The following is a 21,599-nucleotide window of genomic DNA, read 5'->3' on the forward strand; positions in this document are numbered from 1 at the left end:
GCCCATCTAGCAACATTCTAGGAGAGAAGTTTTCATCACTAGAACACTCATGGTCTATACCCAAGTATATATCAGTGGCCTACAGTAGAATTAGAAGAATAAGAACAATGTTGTAAATTTATTCAATATAAACACTACCTTTATCCTTTTTGGATTAAAGAATAATGCTGATAGAAATAGTGGTTTTTAAAGTCTTTATGTGGCAATTTAAAAGGCTGGCAACCTTATGTTGGTGTCTACAGTTTGAAGGAAAATGAATGTGTATGGTGAGAAAGTAGTAGCCTAACAGTAAAACATCAGCCCCTGGATAAATCTTCAAGTTGAAGTTCTTTGAACATCTACAAGTCAGTGTGTGGCTCACAACACATGCTTCACGGGGGAAAGTCTCCATTTGCTGAAACAGACACACTTAAGTTTATTGTAGTCCAGGGTAGATGGAACGTCTACCCTGAAGGGAAACAAAGTGAATGATGACCCAGGACTTGGAATTGCTCCCTCCTCCATCTCCTCTCACCTGGGATGGAACACTGAATGGTGCCAGTTGAACAAGTGTGTCCACCTCTGAAATGCAGCAGAGATCTTAGGAATAATAAATATTCCAATCAGCATTTCATACCAATCATAATCCCATCAATTCTGCATCTTCCCTTTTGAAAGGCATCCTGCCCTGCATGTTTTTCTTGCAAAATTTATGGATCCATCCCTTAAAATATGCATTTTTTTTTGTCAGAGTAGAAATTATATCTCACCCTGCCTTTGGGACTTAAATATTATCTGACAAAGCCTCATATGTGATTTTCTGACACGCAGGTATTTCTGGCTCCTGTGGGACAGAATGGTCAATGGAGACTTCAGAAATGAGCAGACAAATAGCATCCCAGCTGTCAGCTGTCTGCACATAATTCCACATAATTCTTTTTCTACACTCTTTGGACTCCTAGGATCTGTAGGCCAGAACTGGTGCCACGGTTACAAGTAAAGCAATTTCATTCAGTATGTGCTCTACACGTTCGCACTGGGCACCTGCTGCATGTGGAACACAGCTTTTCCTTCTTGGCTCCATGCTTCTAATTTCTTCAGGGAGAGTAGGCGCATAAATAAGCAGCCACAAAACATGACAGTGGGATATGTGACCTCAAGTGGTAATCTGATAAATACCTTAGAGCCTTACTGAGGGTGAGGAGGTAATCAAGTTGGTATGGCAGGGGGACTGCTGGAGGGGCTTAAAGAGGTGTGCTTGCTGGATTTGGGACAAGTCTGCTGAGCATCCAGCTTGAAGGGCCCGAAACATTCAGAGCCTTCCTCTCTTCTCTGTTATGATTAGATCTGACTCCCTGTCTGGGGAGCTTGATGGCTCAGTTTTTGCGAAGGTTCGTTTGAGTGTCCTATCATAATTCTCAATTTTTTTAAGTTTATTTATTTATTTTGAGAGAGACAGAGAATGCGTGAGTTGGGGAGGGGAAGAGAGAGAGAGAGAGAGAGAGAGAGAGAGAGAGAGAGCATCCCAAGCAGGCTCCACACTGCCAGCACTGAGCCCGATGCTGGGCTCAAACCCACAAAACCAGGAGATCATGACCTGAGCTGAAACCAAGAGTTAGACACTTAACCAACTGAGCCACCCAGGTGCCCCATAATCCTAAACTTTAAAATACTTTTTTGGGGCGCCTAGGTGGCTCAGTTGGTTAAGCATCTGACTTCAGTTCAGGTCATGATCTCACAGTTCGTGAATTCAAGCCCCATGTCGAGCTCTGTGTTGACAGCTCAGGGCCTGGAGCCTGTTTCAAATTCTCTCTCTCTCTCTCTCTCTCTCTCTCTGTCTCTCCCCCTCCCCTGCTCATGCTCTCTCTCTCTCTATCAAAAATAAATAAATAAATACTTTAAAAAATTAAAAAAATATAAAATACCTTTCTCTACATTTTCTTGCTAGGGACCTAGGCTTTCTTCTTTGGTCTTTTATACTTATGCTCCTGAAGGTGTTCAGTGTGTGGAGGCTGGATATTAGGGTACCTCAGGTCAGCCTTTACATATATGATCAGAAGTGATAACCTTCAGGAAGGAACTCCCCAGAATATTTACCTTCTGCCTCTTTTGGAAAGTGAGCAGGCAGTCTGGAAGTCAGGAGAGAGTAGAATTAGGAATAGATTTGGAACAGATATTTTGGTGGGGGCAAGCAGTAATCTATAAATCTTTGGGCAAATCTCCTCAGTTGAGTTGGTGGCTATAAAGGTAATCATTCAGCTGTTCTCTAGAGCACCAAAAGGGCAAAGACGACTCTCAAGATACTGTGAATCAAGCATTGTCTGTCTTCTTTAGGTGACTTCAAGAGGCCATAGCTGTTTCCTAGTGAGGTCCACTACATAATAGACCTGATGACCTTCCATCCTTGGGGTGGTCGCCTGAAAAAACCCCTGAGAAGTCCTGGTTTCCCTCCTGAAGGAATTTCTTGCTGCCTGAAGGCAATGAAGCACTGGTTTTCTCTTCAGTCATGGGGTGGCAGTGGATAGGGAACCCAGAAACAGAGCCGGCAGAGGTGAACTGTGAAACCACTATTGTCCTTTCCGATTTGGTGAAGAGCTGGACCTGGATAGTCAAGGCCAGAATCTCTTTGAGTGTTTGCATTAATTTAGGATTTCTTACTGGATCATTTCCCAGAGGCAAGATCTTTCCCCTACAAAGCTGGACACATAGCCATAAAGATGTCTTTCCTTTCCAGCACCATCCAGGCTTCTGCTCTCACTGTAGCTGTGCCATTCTCAGGCCTCACAGGAGCTTGAGACCCCACAGAGGACAACGTGCTAATTATATTGCCCCCTTTTAATATTATCTCAAACGCAAGATTTTAATTTTCATTTCACTCAGCATAAACATTCAATCTTAAATAAACATACCTTACAACCCATCCCCAACCCCTCATTGGTGATACACTGTTCAGAATCTAATGTGACTAGGGCTTAAGGGGAACTGCATCAGCATATTGGTGCTATAGCTCCAAATGGGTTGCAGAAAGTCATATTTTATCTTTATTGCAAAAATTACAACTTGGGAGCCCATTTCAGTTAACTCTGCCGTTTCTTGAGTGTAGGAGCCATTTCAGTGACAGATGAAAGCATTACGCACATAAAGCCAGAGAGAATACAGAAGATTGGCCTTAAAAATGTATGTATTTTCATTTGTTCAGAATAGAGCCATATATAAATCTCTCTCTTTCCTTTCATTTTTTCTCCCCTTCCTTCTTTCTTTCTTTGGCAATCCTCACTTCTGGGGCTTAAGAGACACGCTTCTCTCTTATTTACACCAAACCTAGTACCACTCAGGTAACTTGTCCACTGATGAATGTGTGTTTTCTTTCCTGATGACCATTCTGAGCTTGGATTCCACTAATATACACTTATATAATTATTTGTAACCCCCCTGAACAATTCTTGCTTATTCAGTTATGAGTTATCATTGAGCAAGTGCTCTAAGCCTTAGGAAAATGCATTCAATAAATATTTATTGACTGCACTGTGCTCAAGAGACCAGAAGGCAGTCAATGAAACGTCTTCCTGGTTTACACATTAATCATCAGGCTGCCAGAGACAGGGGTCCGGAGGCTGTGTGGGGTGTGGATTATGTTTTCCACGTCAGGTTGCTCCAGTCCCACGGAGGGCCAGTGGCTCTGATTTGAATTGCATGTGGCCTCTGAGCTGAAACATAGCACCTGAGGTGCTATCTTCCTCTTGCGTGATCATGCTTTATAAAAAGAACTCTCCATAGAGTCCCTGAAATCTGGAAAAATATAAGGCTGCACGTTTTTGTAAAGGCAGAGTGAAATAATCTTACTGTGAAAAGGAATTCCAATCTTCTGACAATGCCCAGTATCCTCATAACGTCCTCTTGTACCAGCCCTAAATCACCTGGCAGAGAGGACGTCTTTCCTCTGCCAAGAGACCAGACCTCCCAGGCCCTTCCTCCAGGTCCAGTCCCTGCCCTCCCTTACCCCCACTCCCTCCCTCCTGGGATGGTAGAGTTTCTGTCAGGGGACTACATCTTCCTGGGTTCAAATGATGAGGAATAGTGGCAGCTGAGAGCATGGCTGCTATGGTCTGGTTCAAAAGTTGGCAATCTTTTTCTGTAAAGGGCCAGATAGTAAATATTCTAAGCTTTGTGGCCCATAAAGTTTCTTTCATAACTACTCAACTCTGCCTTTGTAGTGTGAAAGCAGACAAGGCAACTATTCATGACTGTGTGTCAGTAAGACATAATTTACAAAACTGGTGGTGGCTGGGCTTGACTGTGGGCCATAGTTTGCTGACCCTTGGTCTGGTTTATGGGAAGTGAAGAGCAGGAGGAATTAGAACCATAGGAGAACATGGTGTACTCTTCAGAAACACTCTTTAACTTTGGCAGACTGAGGACTCTAAGACTTAAACTCACTGGGTGGATAGATCTTAATGCCCACAAGGAGTTAGTAAAGTGGTCAGCTACCATTCATGACCCATAATCCAGCCCCTTGTCTGAGTACAGTAGTCACTAACCCATGATGATTTTACTCCTCCTGGATGGCTCCTACTTATTTTCATGAGTTGGCCCATTTATCATGTCCCATGACTGGGTTTAGGTGCCCTGCCTTTCCTGCTGTGAAGATCTCTAACCTTGTATGGACCACATTTCAGTTTATTTGCCTATCTACCTTGTCTCGATTCATCCTTGACAGATTCTTTGGAGATGGCAGCTGCTGTGACTTATTCAAGCTGGTTTCCTTGGCTTCCCTCAGTGCCCAGGACATAGTAAATACTCAGTGAAAGCTTAATTGAATAATTGAATATACAAATTTCTTGGTACATAGCAGGGGCTCCATAAATGGCTGTTGAATAAAAATAAATGCAATAGGAGAACCACATTCTTACTATACCTTCATTCGTCCCAGTCTGAACATACGTGAGACTATTATGTGGGAATAATTATTCCTTAGTATTTTCTGTCATACATACATCCAGGATAATCTTGCAGGAAGGGCTCACTGGACCTAGGTCTTCAGAAGTTCCTATCTCTTGACATTAAACCCTTAGGTAAATTCTCAATAAGTATTTGCTGACTAACTTCCACATTGACCACTATGTAGAAAATTCAGTCTTTCTACATGGCATCACCGTCCAACTCTTCCTCTGAACAAGAGGTTGCCCCATGCTTTCCTCTCCTACTACTCACCCCTTTCCATCCCAGGGAGCACCTGTTGGGGCATCAGTTGGGCTTCTCTTCTAGGACATTTCTTTAATCATCAAAATCCTCATTTAGCCAGATCACTTGACCAGCAACTTTGTCCATTCAACTAAGCTTAAGCATCACACAACTATAATCAAAGAGGCCTTTGAGCAGCCAACAGAGGTGGCCTGAAGTTCACATACTACGAAAGCATTTTTGTTCATGGCAAAGCCCCTTGAGTCCTCACTGCTATGTTATGCACGATTCTAAGCAGCATGACTTTTTGACCTCCAAACCCAACATAGATTCACATCACTGTTGGTGGGCTCATTTCAAAAAGGGTTAGCTGACAGCAATGGCACAGTCAATAAAACCATAATAAACAGATGCAAAGACAAGTGGAACTGAGAGCCTGGAACAATTTAGAGTTAATTGAGCGGGGGGAATTTAGCTAACTGATGGCTGAGCTGTCCTGCCCTATGTGTGATCAAAGGATCTATGTGGTCCAAAGGTGATGCAGATATAAAGTCTTCAGTCAGGGCTACCATAAAACTATGCATGACTTAGGCCTGAAATGAACTGTGGGGGAAAAACCCGTAAAGATCCAAACCAAGTACAATATCCTGAAGGCTTCTACCTGTAGAGGTGGGCCAGATTTGCATGAAAACTTAAAGCAGGGGCACCTGAGACAGAAAGGTTGGGTGAGGGGAGGGGCAGTTCAGAGAACGGCATGTTCCCATCTCCTCCTCCACCAGAGCACCCTCTCTTCTCCCACAGGCCTCCTTTCTTCACCAGATAAAGGCAGGATCATGTGAGTGAGGCACTCATTGCCAGGCTTGTACAAATGCAGAGTTGGCTCTTTGTTGATAATTTTGATATTTTGCTCAGCATATATTTTTTGCGTTAATTTTTTATATTTTAAAATATTGCATTAAAATATTTTATTTTGATTGCTGAATCATTTGTGCCAAACTTAAATTTTGCACCCAAGGTTAATGCCTCCCTTGCCTCACCCTAATCCCGGCCCTGATAATATCTCCCACTCAAGTACATTAGGCGGGACAATCACTGGTGAAGTGAAATATACTTGGACTTAGGTAGTGGTGGGACTATTGTTCAATGTTTCTAGTCCCATCAACCACCTGATAAACAGTCAGTTATGCTGTGTCTTCTCCCTATAGCCTTGTAATGCCCAGGTCACCAGACCATGGTTGGCAGGGTTGATATGAGGCCTGGAAAATTATCACTAACATAAGCAGAATAGAGGCTGAATAATTCTACTGTATAGAACTATTTGGACACTTTCTGTAGTGATTTTGCCTTTCGTTGTATATGCAAACCATCAACTATTTATTTTATTGATTGATTGGCTGATAGTGCTTTCTTTTTTTTTTTTTTTTTTTTTCAACGTTTATTTATTTTTGGGACAGAGAGAGACAGAGCATGAACGGGGGAGGGGCAGAGAGAGAGGGAGACACAGAATCGGAAACAGGCTCCAGGCTCCGAGCCATCAGCCCAGAGCCCGACGCGGGGCTCGAACTCACGGACCGCGAGATCGTGACCTGGCTGAAGTCGGACGCTTAACCGACTGCGCCACCCAGGCGCCCCTGATAGTGCTTTCTTAGTTAAAAAAAATTCTCTGACAGCAGTAATTTGTAAACAAACAAAAGTGCATGTTTAATGACAAATTATAGGCTTGATTTCTGCTTTTCACTAAAATTGATGATGAATGTATAACTTGAACAAAGGGATTGTAGACATGTACCTTCGTGTGAAAATCTGAGGACATAAATCTGCTGAAGAAGCAGCATCATCTCCACCAAAAACTTAGTAGTTATTTTAAGCCAATGTGTCCAAAGATGTTGATTTAACACATGCAGTGAAAATGGTGTGTTTGCCCATTACTCTGTGAACCCATGATTTTTCATTTAGAATAAATAAGTGCTCTAAATTAATTCCACCAATTTTCAGTTCTAATTTTTCTTGTGCATGTACAAAAGTTCCAGTGGTAGCTATTAGGATCTTGGCTCGGTTAGCAGAAGAACTTGGCAAATAGCTAAATGATTCTAATTTTATATGACTGTCATCAGATATTTCAAATAGGAAATCAGGTAATATCAATTATGGTTCAATTCTTTTGTAATCTAATTCATGGAGTCAAAGTTTTTGGAAGTAGAAACAACTGGTATTGTGAATACTATCATAAATTCACTTCAAATTTCAACATGGAAGATAAATTGTTTTGTTTTTATACTAATATGAATAAATGTGGTAAACATAACGTCCTTACTAAATTAAGAAACCTATGGAACAGAAATGTACTTGCAATAGATTGTGAGACATGTAACTTGCAAAACAAGCTCTGATACTTTATCAACTTAAAGCTGACGTTGAAATTTACAAAAACTTTTGCAGGTGCAGGGTAACTGAACTAATTTATTTTCTTCTTTTGGTAGTAAATTTGATGATGAATATAAAAATATACTTCAGTAGGATTTTGGACACGTTGACGCCTTTGACAAACTGTTTTGTGAATTAACCTATGTAATAGTACTAAACTTTTTTGCACCTGAGTCCTCTCAGTTTTGGACTGAGATTAGTTGAGTATCTTCAATTGCAAATATATTTTTTAAATGTTTTTTTTTTTGGGAGAGAGAGAAAAAGCACATGGGCACAGGTGCGCAAGCTGGGGAGGGGCAGAGAGAGAGAGAGAGAGAGAGAGAATCCCAAGCAGGCTCTGCACTGTTAGCATGGAGTCCAAGGCAGGGCTTGATCTCATGAACCATCATGAGGTCATGACCTGACCTGAAATCAAGAGCTGGCAGCTCAACTGACTATGCCACCCAGGCACCCATAATGCAAATATTTTAAATGGAGTATCCCAAAATATGAGCTTCTGAAACTTTTAGAAATTTGTAATTTTTGAATACAAATATGATAAACAAAAAGACGTTGAAATTTACCCCTATAAGGGCAAGAGAGGAACTGCGTAAAGTAAGCAATGGAAGCTGGAAGGTGTGCACAACTTAATTTTGGAATTCTTGAATTGCCTTTAGGAATATTTTGACCTGTGGAAAGACTCTCTTGACAGATCTCTACTTTTTCAGTAAATAATTTGTACTCTGTCTCAGAATGGACTGGTATGAAATTGGGATGGATTATAATTTTGCAGTATCTAAATTTGGTAAATCAATAAAAAGAAACAGAGACAACCTATTTACTAACTTAGATAACTTAGTTTTGTCTCTTAGATCTATCTTTTTTGTGTCTTTGTGCTGCATTCTGGATACTTATTTTGGATCAATCTTCCAGTTCCCTGATTCTTTCTTCAGCATATGTAATCTACTATTAGACCTGTCCGTTAATTTACATTTCAACTCTTATTATTTTTCATTTTTATAATTTTGACTTGCCTATATTTCAATATCCTTGGTCATTCTTTATATTATTCCCTTGGTCCTCATATTTTCAAGCTTTTTTTATAGGTTCTTTTATATTTCTTTATACATAATACACATAGTTTATATTCTGTCTCTGTTAACTCCAATAACTGAAGTATCTGTGGATCTGCTTCTAAAGGTTCTCACTCACATTGATTTATTTCATTATCTGTCTCATTTTGACTGCATTATTTTCTGTGGAACTTTATCTGTGAGAATTCATTGATGCCTGGATTGAAGGCGGTTTCCTTCGGAGATTTGCAGCAGTTTCTGCAAAGAACCTGGGAACACTTCCAGGTTGGGACCACTGCGAACTAGATTTCTGTGTGAGATTTTTTTTTTAGATCAATCAACTGATATGAATTTGGCCTGCATACCATGTGTGGACTCCTTTTCTGCTGCAAACTTTCAAAATATATATATTTTTTTCTGTTTACTCTGCACCACAGTTAGAAATTAATAATTTTTCTTGTAGTCCCTGGCAGGGTAGGCATTTATTTGCAGGCCTTTTTTACACGGAGAGTGTAGCCCTTTGTGTCTCAACTTTAAGCGAACTTACCCTGTTAGACAACCCACAATGGGCAGATCTTAGGCTTTGATCTTGTCCCTGGTACCTTACCTTGTGAGTCAAAGTCAAGATCAAATACCCTCAAGACAAAAGCTAGCTTTACTACTCTGTCCAATAATTAGAATTGCTGCCCTCATTTAAATTTTGACCTCAGTATTCCTGACTTTCTTGCAAGGTAATGAATGCATTGAAGAAGTTTGCGTGTGTGTGTGTGTGTGTGTGTGCGTGCACATGTGGTATTGTATCCAGAATTTTTTAATTTAAAAATCATCCAACCAGGATATCTAGTCTGTAATTTGGCTGAAAGAAGAAGTTATGATGTCTTATTTTTATTTTATTTTTTTGTTTTATTGTCAAATTATTTGGTGTAAAATTTCAAACAATACAGGAGGAGAAAAAGGGAAAGCCTCTCTCCCACTTCTGTTCCCTAAAAGAAACACCTAGCTAACATACTGAGCACTTGGGAAGTGCCAGGCTCAATTCTATGTGCTTTCGGTGTATTAACTCATTTTATCTTTCACCAACTCTTCAAGGTAGGCCATTTTTATGACCCTCATTTTCCAAATGAGCAAACTGGCTCAGAGAGGTCAAGTAACTCATCCACCAAGTAGTGGGGCTGGGTTTGAACTTGACCAGTCTGGCTTCAAAGCCTTTGTACTGCTTTGCCCCCCCTCCCCCACCCGCCTTTTGCTTTGCTTTTATTTATTTTATTTTTTAAAAAAAATTTTAGGGGCGCCTGGGTGGCGCAGTCGGTTAAGCGTCCGACTTCAGCCAGGTCACGATCTCGCGGTCCGTGAGTTCGAGCCCCGCGTCAGGCTCTGGGCTGATGGCTCGGAGCCTGGAGCCTGTTTCCGATTCTGTGTCTCCCTCTCTCTCTGCCCCTCCCCCGTTCATGCTCTGTCTCTCTCTGTCCCAAAAATAAATAAAAACGTTGAAAAAAAAATTAAAAAAAAAATTAATGTTTATTTTTTGAGAGAGAGAGAGAGAGAGAGAGCGTGAGTGAGGGAGGGGCAGAGAGAGAGAGGGAGACACAGAATCCGAAGCAGTCTCCAGGCTCTGAGCTGTCAGCACAGAGCCCAACAGGGGGCTTGAACTCACAAACCGCTAGATCATAATGCATAAAGTTGGATGCATAACTGACTGAGCCACTCAAGTTCCCCTGCTTTGCTTTTATATTATGGCACTATCTAGGACTCTCATACCTACTGCTAATAATGGATGCAAGTCTTCTTTTCTCTGCACATATAAACCTATATATTCATACTTTACCCTGATTGATTCCATCCATTCGGTAAACATATGGACTCCTTTCTATGTGTCAGGTAAGAGTTCAATATGTCTCTGTTTTGAAAAAGTCTGTCTAGTGGGAGAGGCATACAGTTACACTGTAATGAAGACACAATGGCTGTGTACTGAAGGAAAGTTGCAATGTGTAGGAAGCATGGGGCAAATAGGTTGCCATTTTGGCCTGGGCACTGAGGTCAGGGAAGTTTCTCAGTGGAGTTGGTATTTAAATTTGACCCTGAAGGATATATTGGTGTGTACATCAACAGAGAGCTGTATGCAACATACTTTTCTAGGAGGAGGCAACAGCATATACAGAAGTCTGCTGACCTGAAAAGAAATGGCTTGTTTATAATCACTTTAAACATTTTATTAGATGTTTCTCAGGAAGGAGCAGCTAATACACCTTCTATTCTTACAAATCCCTGGCTGGGCCCAACATAGGCCCGCAGTAATCACCCATTAATTGACTTAATGCACCCTCCCCCCAGTCTATTAAGCAAGCAGATGTTGGCCTCTAAGTTTGGTCCCTCCAGATGTTGATGGAAAAACAAGGATAGAGGATTGAATGAGGAAGGACACGGTCCTGTGGTCTCTGTTGAGGAAAGTGCCCAGAGAGAAAGCTAGCATCCAAGGGAACATATGGAGGATGCTGAGACCAGGGCTGCCAAACAGAGCAAGATCCCAAGAGAGAGAAACATGCTTTCTAGAAAGCAAACACTCCTCAGGCCTGTGTTTACAGACCACCCTGTGGCCTGTCCTGCTGGTGATGTTGGACTTCCTCAGTCTGCATTGCCAGATGCTAGAGACCCTGCTGCCTGAATTAGGACTTTCTTCTTCCCAAGGAGTTCTCAGCACAGAACATACTTCTTTTCCTCTCCCCCTTGCTCTTACTTACTTCTTTTTCAGCTCTTTAATCTCTCTCAAAGTGATTTCTCAGTGTCAGTTTTCTCCTTGTGAAGTAAGGACATCTTTGTTGACGAACATTCCCAGAGGCAACATAGTATCTTCTCAGAGGCTCAGTGCCTAGTTTAAATCCGCTACCAGGTGCAATAGACACACTGCATAAACGTCTGCGCGTCATCGAGACTGCCCAGATCCAGGGTCAGGTGCCCAGAAAGTATTCAAACAGCAAAAGGCTGATGAGGCAGTGGCGTCAGCTCAATAGCTGTTGTCTATAATGGAAGTGCTCAGTTTACAACTTAAATAGTATTTCATGGGAAAAATATAAAGGGGAGCAGTATTCATTTCCCACAGTTCCCATGTGTAAATTCTACTGAGACATTTAAGCATGACAATTGCTGAAACATGATGTCACAGACTGACAGGGGGCACTAAACTTCAGCCAACTACACATCAGACCTTCTCTAGGGTTTGCTGGAATGAACTGTCTCCCCTGCAGGGGACCCCAAGCCCCAGCTTGCCTGTGGAAGAGGAGCCCAATTCACCCTCTCCCCATCTCCCAGGCCTCCCCCTCCATGCAGCATCCTGTTTCGCTGCCTTTTTTTTTTTTTTTTTTTTTTTTTTTTTTTTTTTTTTTACAAATGTCATTTCTGAGAGTGGTTGCTAGAGGCCCACCAGAGAGCCATTGTAATAGCAGGGAACTAGCAGGGTGTTGTCAGAGGACAGAGCACCGGCTGTGAATGTGGGGACTGCACAGGAGACAGCATCTTCTCAAGCAAGAAGGAGCGGGTGGAGAAGGCAGGAGTTGGCAGGACGGGGGCATGTGGAGAGGGGGCCAGGCACGTCATCTGACAGGGCACAGCCCACCAGCTAGCATTTCAAGTCCTCTGTCCAGCCTTCCTCTCTGGCCTTCGGAGTGGTGGTTGTTCCCTTGGGACGTGTGGGTCTGACTCTAAGGGGCTTGGCCCTCACTCCTTTCCAAACAGCCCACAGCAGGGGACTCAGCATTTCACTCACTGGTGCTGCAGAGTAACACAAACAAAATCTCCTTGGACTAGGAGTCAGAAAGAACTGAATTCTAGTTTTGTAAATTTCTCTGCACTGACTGGTGCGAGTTTCTGGCAAATCACTTCCTCTCTGTGTCCTGACGTCCTTATTGGTGAGCAGTTTCTGTAGAGTTCTGTGAGGTCCGAGTACAAGTCTGGCTTTGAGTCTTGGCCCAGAAGGTGGAGCAGGGCTGCCACTCCCAGCTCCTGAAGGCTTTCCCCCTTCACCCCTGTCCCACCTCACAGGACCTCTCAGCCAGCAGCTCTCAGAGTCCCCTCACTCCCATCAGAAAGGATCAAATTCATAACAGGGGCTTTAATTTTTTTTTAATCTCATGTGCTCATGGTGAAGATCAAATAAGAAAATAAAAAACTAAGGCCTGGTAATCATTGTAGAGGCATAGTTAGGCAGACTCCCCAGACAGGCCCCCAAAATAGGCCCCGGTAAGACAGGAAAAAAGGCAACTCATCAGGTGTGTTATGCCACCTTTGGAGCTTTAGATAGATCATGGACAAGTAGCGGTGGATGACAGCAGAGGGGGATGCCTGGCTGAACCCGTGGTGCCCACACTGGCTCAGGCAAGGACCTCAACGGATAAGGATGTCCTTACTACAAGTTTCTATGGTCCCTTAGGAGAAATTGTTAGGTCAACCATAACTCACTATGAGAAGCAACTCAGGCCGTGGATCGGGTGAGCATGTCCATGTTTCTTGCATGCCGATGGCACATGGGACCTCAGTGACTATGTAGGGCTGTTAGGGCAGTGAGGGGGATTAGAGGTTGTTTAGTGCAGTCCCTTCACTAGACATAGAGCTCACCAAGGCCCAGAGAGGTGGCATGAAAAACGAAGGTCAAGTTTAAGGCTAAGTGGTAGCTCTGGAATTTCTATATTGGAAGGACTAAGGCGAAGATACTGGGTTGAAGGAAGGTGGGGGGATATCTTGAAGCTGCTTTTATGTAAGGCTTTACATAAAACTGGAAAAATGTCACTTGTCTAGTTTAGCAAGTAGGAGGAAGGAGCTAGTGCAGCTGGGAGAGAACTAAAGCCACTCTTGGGCACCAACACGACTTCATGCCCAAGAACTCTGCTCCCCTGCTCTTCTCTACTAGATGTGGCCACCTGAACATTTTTAGGTGTAGGGGAAAGAAGACAGTTTCTCCTGTGTCCATAACAATGAGCCCACCGTCTGGACTAGGCAGCCCTACCCCCCACCCCTGCCAGGGTCACAGGAAGCACTTGTGATGAGCAGAGTGGCGTTCGGCCTTGGCAACTGATGTTCACTGTACGGAGACACCTGCACTTCGATCTCATGCCCAGACTTGGAAGATCAGGAAAGTGATTTCTAGCAACAAACTCATTAGTACCAACCTCTATTACCCAAAAGCAATTTGGAGGGCTGATGAAATTCATTAAAATGGGATTTTCCTGATAATATTAACTACAAACAGAAAAGACAGTGACTTATGCCCAGCTTTGCAATGCCCTTGGGGAGGTGTGTGTGAAAGGATTCTCTCTCTCCCACTGAGTCTTGAAGGGCTCTGACCTTCTGGGACCTTTTCTGTGCCTAGGCGACAGGTGTCTCAAACAGATTAAAGACATTTGTTTAAACAGCTTTAATGGTTTTGTTTGTTTCATGACTACCCAGACAGCTTTTGAGGTCTCTCTTTCCAACATTTGCTTGCTTGCTTGCTTTTTTTTCTTTTCTTCTTTCTCTTTCTTTCTTTCTTTCTTTCTCTCTCTCTCTCTTTCTTTCTTTCTTTCTTTCTTTCTTTCTTTCTTTCTTTCTTTCCTATTCACTCTGAGTGGTTTCAATCCCCTGGGTGACTGACTAACTGACAGCTATGGCCATGGGCCACTCCAGGAGCTGTTGTCCAAAAGGAAACGGATGCTTTGTATTTCAAGTGGCTCCTGGAATCTCACTGCAGTCCTGTCACCAAGCCTCGTTCCCCACCTGAAATGAAATGGGACACTTTGCTTCAACAGATTTGATATGGTGTTGTTGTTGTTGTTTTAACATGGTGGGGCAACATGTAGAAATGTTGTTCTGATATCGAATAATGTGCAGGAAGTTACTTCTCTACCCCCGCCCCCACTCTTGCTTATCTCTCTCTGGCTCCATCTTTAAGGGAGGGTTGGTGAAGATGTGAGGCTGAGAGATGGGATGAGGTCCAGCAAGGGGATGGAGGAGTCCATTAAAGCACCTGGGATAATGATGATTTGATTTCTACCAACATGTCTTTGCCGTCAAGTCTCATCTATTTACAGCTGCTTACTTCTGGGTATCCATTGGGTCAGAGACCATCCACTCCTCCTCTGGGAAAGTAGTGCCCCTTCAGAGTCTCCGAGAACAGTGCCTTTTGTATCAGATATCCAGTTTATCATCCTCTGGGATATGATGAGCAGAGGCAGATGGTGGGCCCACCCAAACTATGTTCTTTCCCTCTTCCTCAGTAACAAAACCTTAATTTGAGTCATGTAAGTTCTGGCCAAATGGATGTAAGTGGCAGGTTGTGTAAAAGTTCTAGGACAGAGTACTTTTCTCCCTTCTCCTTTTATCCTGTTTGCTGCCTACCACGTGGGTGCAATGATTGGAACCTCAGTGGTCACTCTGGACCATGAAGTGGTCTGAGCATGGAAGCCATGTGTGGGAGAGCAAAAAGAGAAGGAGTCCAGGCGTCTGATGGTTTCACAGAGCCATTATATCTGTCCTTCTGTGGCCACTGACTTTTTAGCATTTGCCTTCCTCTGGCATCCTTAGACTGTCAGCCTGCCTCCCTCTGGGACTATTTTATGTAATAGAATAAACCTCTATGTGTTTAAAAATAGTAATCAGTCCTCAGTTACTCTTAGCTGATGTGAATTCCAACTGATACCAGATTTTGGCACTTGTAAGTAACAGAAACTAGAATAAGCCAGGCACTATGGCAGGGGCTCGGGGTGCAGAGGCAGGGATCATAAATACAACCCCTGTCTTTAGGGAGCTCTGGTCTTATGAGGGTGAAAGACAGTAATCAACTAAACCTACAAATAAATGTTCAATTACAGCTGTGGTAAGAAGTAGGGCCATGATATTATGTAACAAGGGATATTTGGACAGCCTTGGGGGTGAGGAAACATTCTCCGAGAAAGTGACATTTGGACTGAGACCTATAAAGTGAGTTGGATCTGGTAGGTGAAGAGCGATATGGGAGTGGAGTCATTCCAGAGAGGCATGGAAAACAGCATGCTCAAAGGTCCTGTGGTGGGAGAGAGGCGGTATGTACAAGGTACAGGAGCACAGGGAGTGACAGGGAGGGGTGCGAGATAATGATACTAGCTAATACCACTGGGTGCTTACTCTGTACCAGGTGCTGTTTTTAAGTGCTTTATGTCTATAAACTCATTTAATCTTCATAACAACCCAAACAGGTAGATACTATTATGACCCACATTTCACATACGAGGAAACTAAGTTACAGAGGGATTAAGTAATGCACCCAATTTCATATTGTTACTAAGCAGTGTGAGTCCCCAGGAAGCCAGTGAGCAGAGCAGTGAGCAGGGTGGGGAGGTGTCTTTACCCAGATGGGAATGGGAAGCCACTGTATGTTCTTAAGGTGAGAAGTAGGGTGGCCAGGTTTACACTTTGAAGGGTCCAGTCCACTCTTGGTGCATGATAGCTTTGGGTGGGGTCATCTTAGACCTTCTGCCTCCAGTCTTCATGACCTCACAGGACATGTTCTCAGTAGTGACAGGCAGAAGAATGATGCTAAGTTATAAAAACCACAGTCCCCTGCATTCTATGTCCTAAGGGTTCTGTAGCTCAGGCCTCAAGAAGAACAGAGGTTACTAAGAGTCTGAATGAAGCCTCTGCAGGCATTGAGAAGTCCATCTATCATGCCTCCTTGCTCCAATGGGAGGGATGAGCCGAAGGCGGGCTGTCCCTTCTCTCCAAGTCACTGTGATAGCCTCTCACCCGGGACCAGGGGCCTTGGAGGCTGCAATGGCTCCCTGCTTGCTGACTGGCCTCCCTACCTGCAGAGTGTCATGGTGGCCTAGATCACTGCTTCCCATGCCAGACTGCTCATCGGTTACCCAAGGAACTGTAAACAAAAGTTAGATGCCATCACCGCTCTTTAGATCTACCAAATCAGAATTTCTGGGAGAAGGCCCAGAAATCAGTATTTTGAAGAGCTCCCAGGCTGAAGCAAATCGCTTCTAAGGCCTCTTCTTGCTTCACAACGATGATTTTTGTCTTCCTCTACATTTATCAATTGAAAGAGGAATAGGAAGAATGAGACACAGTGCTAGGACGCTTTATATATTTTCTATTGCTGAATGCTCACCCCAGCCCTCTGAGGGTGGTAATACCATCATCACTGGATGGATGATGAGACTGGTTCAGGATGTTTACTTCCCATTCAATGCCTCACACTTGATAAACACTGGAGCCACTGTTTCTCTAATACCCAGTCTCCTTCCACCAACCCGGGTAAGGGGGTGGGGGCAAATGTTTTCTTAAAGCGTCAAACAATCAATATTTTTGACTTTGTGGACCACATGGTCTTTATTGTAACTACTCAGCTCTGCCTTCACAGAGTGAAAGCAGCCACAGGCAACATGTAAATGCATGTGCAGAGCTGCGTCTCAGTGATACTTCATATATAAAAGCAGATGGCTGAATGGATTTGGTGCATCAGATATAGTTTGCCCACCCCTGCACTAAACAGTTAAAGTGTTGATTTAGCCTTCTTAAGGAAAGGGAAATGAAATGAGCATTTTTTTAAACATTCATTAAGGGATGTCTAACAAACAGGCTACCCAGGCATCATGCTGGACTCTTCATGGCTTTTATTTCCTATAGATGGCTTTGTCACCCAGGTGCTATTGTCCATATTTTACTCATTAGGAAACTGAGGCACAAAGCAATTAAATAATTTGTCTAAGGTCACATTGCTAGTGAGGCAAAGAGAGTGTCTGAGTTGGCCTATTAGGCAGGAGGCAGGGATCTGGCAGGATTCGATGCTGGGTTGCCCGACTCCAGCATCTGTAATTTTTCTGCTAAAATGAGAATGGCAGAGGAGAATCTATGCAGCTGGCTTCCCTGCTGTGGTCACACAGGTGAAGCTATAGATCCAGTTACTTCTGTCTGACCCGAGGGCTTAGGTGTCCTTTCCTCCCTGCTCAGGGAAGTTGTGTAAAGCATCATCTTCCAATGCACTTCGGCCACACTGGGTGCCCCCACCCCCCGCCCACAGAGAATCAGGAATTGTACACGAAACTGAATATTTCAGAGCTTTCTTCCTTCCGTATATAAACAAGTAAAGCATCAGCGTTCAATATTCTGGTAACAAAGTAATCTCCTTCCTGTTGAGCTGAAGATAAAGGATTTGAGAGGCTCCACTGGGGGAGAAATAAGAACCTTAATTGTAAGTTTATTTGAGACACAGCCAAGATACTAACATCTCATTCAGAATGGGAAAACAAGAGGTCAAGAGGTAAATACTTTCAGACATTAGGTAACACAACAGCCCTTGTCAACGCCCCCCAACAAATGAGAATAAAAATTTAGTTTATTAATTCTAGATGCATGTCCAGGTTGTTAATGGGGAAAGAAAACATATAATTCAGAAATCTGTTCTTGTTCCTTTTAAAACAACATGCTTTCATTAAAACTAAAATTGAAGTCCTGTGATATGGAGGGTTATTCTCTGGACTCTGTAAGATTATCTCTACCTTTCCAGGCCACGGTGGAAAGGGAAGTACTCAATTTCACCCATTAGATTTTGGAAGTTACAACTTTGAATTTCTTTCTTTCTTTTTTGTTTTAAATTTGTTTTATTTATTATTATTTTTTAACTAATTTATTTAAATTCACGTTAGTTAACATACAGTGTAGTAATGGTTTCAGGAGTGGACCCCAGTGATTCATCACTTACGTAGAACACCCAGTGCTCATCCCAACAAGGGCCCTCCTTAATGCCCACCACCCCTTTGGCCCATCCCCTCACCCACCTCCCCTCCCATAACCCTCGGTTGTCTAAACTAGCCTGCTTTCCTCAGTATTGTGTGTAGACATCTATTTATTAACAGCAAGGGCTGGGTGGGTGGTGAGTGCCTGCCTTCCTCCCACTCACCGTAACTCAGAAAGGCTGAGAGCAAATGAAAGTGGCAGTCGGGTGCAAGAAGTGGCATAAAAGGGTTCTGTTTTGTTGTTGCTTGTTTTTGTTTTGTTTTGGGAAAAGAGCAGAGGCAGGTAAATGTCCGTCTGGAGAAATGATTTTAAAAAGTCATCATAAAGAAAAAGGAAGCCAGATTTGCTTGTGAAGGTTACAGGCAGATTCTGTGAGGTGTGAGATTTAAATGGGCAGGGGACAGAGCTGCTTTTGTCTGCCTGGGTGCTCCCTGGCTGGTCTGTTTTGGGAAGTTCCGACAGGGAGCTCCTGAAAAGGCTGTTCCCATATTCTGCCAAACCAATCTGGCATCTCCCTTGTAAGATGCAACTCAGGGTGACCCTCAAGAAGCCCTTCCCAAGGCCTTTCTCTAATCACCTCCATCACTCTTTACTGAAAAGTAAAATGCAGCCTGAAAGCCCGTTGTGCAATGGCTTTATATCTTGTCTGCACAATGAGACTAGAAGCTCCTTGAAGAGAAGGCCAGGTTGCCTGTTCAGTATGCATTCCTCGTGGTATTGGCAAGAAGGATGGCAAATTCAGAGGACTTAGGAGTCACTTGAGAAGACCCTGCTCTGCCCTTCAGAGGTCCAGATTAACTTGGATCAAATTGTCAGTTTTATAATCTCAGCCCTACCCATGCATGATATGTAGAGATTCTCATGGTCTTTCTTCTCATGGTTCCCGTTGTGACTAGTTCTTCAATGCATAGACTATCTTTTTTTTTTCTCCTCAGTCATCTGGATGCAAAATTCTCACTTTTCTGGTTGGTGAGTCTAGTAAGAACTGGAGATTTAGAGATCACGGGAGGGGCTCTGGGTAACTCACATAGTCTTGGTGGCCCTCTCTTTCTCTTTCATTTCCTCTTAGATTGCCCTAGAAGTCTCAAGTCATTCTCCCTTGAATATATGGACTCCCCCACCCCCTTTCCCCCAGCTTGCAAATCCCCATCTACTGGGTCTCAGCAGAACAAAGCTAACTCATCCTCCTTAAAAACAGAGCTTGAAATGATAGATAACCTTTTCTTGCTACATTAAACAGGACTTGCCTCTCTAACAAGAATCCCTCCTTAATAGAAGTGCTTTGCAACACTGATGATTTTATCTGAGAGCAGGAAGTTCAAAGTCTCAATGCTGGGAGGGGCAGGTTTGATATTTTATATTTATATTATATTTTATATTATACAGAGATTACATTGGGAAACGAAAGTGGCACAACAAAAAGTCATTATCTTTAAATGACTATTTCATGAAGATTCTATAGTAGAAAATTGATCTCTTAGTCTCAAATCTTAACATTTTTTGTTATAATTTAAACTACATTTATTTAAGCTCACCTAAAACTTTATGCATATCAGGGACTCTGTGAACTCTGGACACCTCAGAAAATAGCAGAGGAAACAGAGCTCTGTCTGGGTTGGCTTAACCACATCCAGATGTGGAGGCCAGGGCATGGACTAAATGGCTTGTACCATCTTCAGTAAACCACTTATTCCCATCACACATAGTCTAGAGGACCAAGGAAGTAGGAAAGAACAAGAGAGAAATGGTGTCAAGCTGTGTCTTTGCCCTCCCACTGTTCAGTGTACAAATACTTTCCAGTCCTCTCTCAGGCACTCTCCTAGATATTAGGAAAACACAGATGAATGAAGTATGGGCCTTTCCCTGAAGAGCACTTATAGGTGCTGGAAATGTGTTCTACCATGTCTCCATGAGTATTCTTGGATATCCTGAGAAGGTAGCTTGCTTGGTCTATCTCAATGGTTTGGTTTTCATACCTTCTGCAACTGTGGTCTGCTTGCTAGACTGGACTCTATAGTTTCGGGAAGCTGCATCCCACACCGTCTGCTAGTCTCCCCACAAGAGTCCAGGCCCAGGCCTGTGGCTGCTTCCCATTGTTCTGCTGCAACATTTAGTGTATTATACTCAGTGCTTCCATATATATTGCTTCATTTTATTCTCATAACAACACTATGACAACCCATTTTTGGCCCTCTTTTATGAGGACACTGAGGTTCAGAGTGCCTAAAGTAACAGCAGGTGGAGGCTAGTGGAGGAGAGATGGGCTCAATCTCAGCATCCTCAATCTTTTTCCCATGTGCTGTCTAGCACACTGTTAAGCCCATTGAAAGCGCTGGCTCGTGCTTTCTGGCTGTTCAGTGTTTTCATTCTTCATGCCAATCCTCATGCCAACCTTGATTGCCAGATATTTAGGTCTCAGGAGATGGCTGTTATAATATAGTCCCTCTGATCTCCTGGGCCTCCTTTCTCAAGAAGACAGAAGGTTCACAGTAAATTGGGCAAACAAGTCTGATATATGTTGCCAAACAAAAAACAATGATTTCTGTCTCACTTTTAAGCTCCTAAGTCTCTGAAAGTGAAATGGGGGTGGGTAAAAGCAATGAACAACAAAGGATGGAAACACCTAAGAGGCTGGCGGCTCAAACATTTGGGGAAGAGGCGATTCAGTTATTCATTCATGCAACACATTTCTGAAGGCCTGGGGCTATGTAAGTTGCTGGGGACATGAGACAGGTATGACATGGTGCCTGCTCTAACAGAGTTCATGGCCTATTACAGAGGGGAAGGCATGCTAACCACAAAGGAGGCTAGATTAACCAGAGAGAAGGCATGTTAACCAGAGAGGATGTATTATGTAACCCAAACTTGGCTCGTCCTCAGTTGTTTTATAAACATACGGATTCCTGGGCCCACTCCTAAAGAATTAGAATCTTCCAGAACCATCATTTATATTTTTTAATAAGCTCCCAAGTTGATTCCAATAATCATGGCAGTTGGGAATAAAGCCTCACAGTCACATTGTAGAGAAACCTGCACTGGGTACAGTGTGGACCAAGGAGGGGTCTGTTGCTGTAATTCTGGGCTTCACAGAGAAGATGATACCTGCAGTGAGCCTTCAGAATTGCAGTAGAGGAAATAATGTGCACAGGTGTGTGGAAAAGGGGAAATGGTGGAGGGCTTCCAGGTGGAAAGCTCCTAAGAGCAGAGGCCTGTAGTGTG

General features: G+C 43.2%; 1 protein-coding gene across 1 annotated transcript in view; it reads right to left on the reverse strand.

Moving 5' to 3' along the window:
- Positions 1–21,599, reverse strand: part of TACR1 (tachykinin receptor 1) — a 138,989-nt gene that overhangs the window by 66,320 nt on the left and 51,070 nt on the right. The window lies entirely within an intron of this gene.

This window comes from Lynx rufus, unplaced genomic scaffold (genome assembly GCF_022079265.1).
Source record: "Lynx rufus isolate CCGP_SWC_20201006 ecotype Redwood Valley unplaced genomic scaffold, mLynRuf1.p SCAF_8, whole genome shotgun sequence".
Classification (NCBI taxonomy): domain Eukaryota; kingdom Metazoa; phylum Chordata; class Mammalia; order Carnivora; family Felidae; genus Lynx; species Lynx rufus.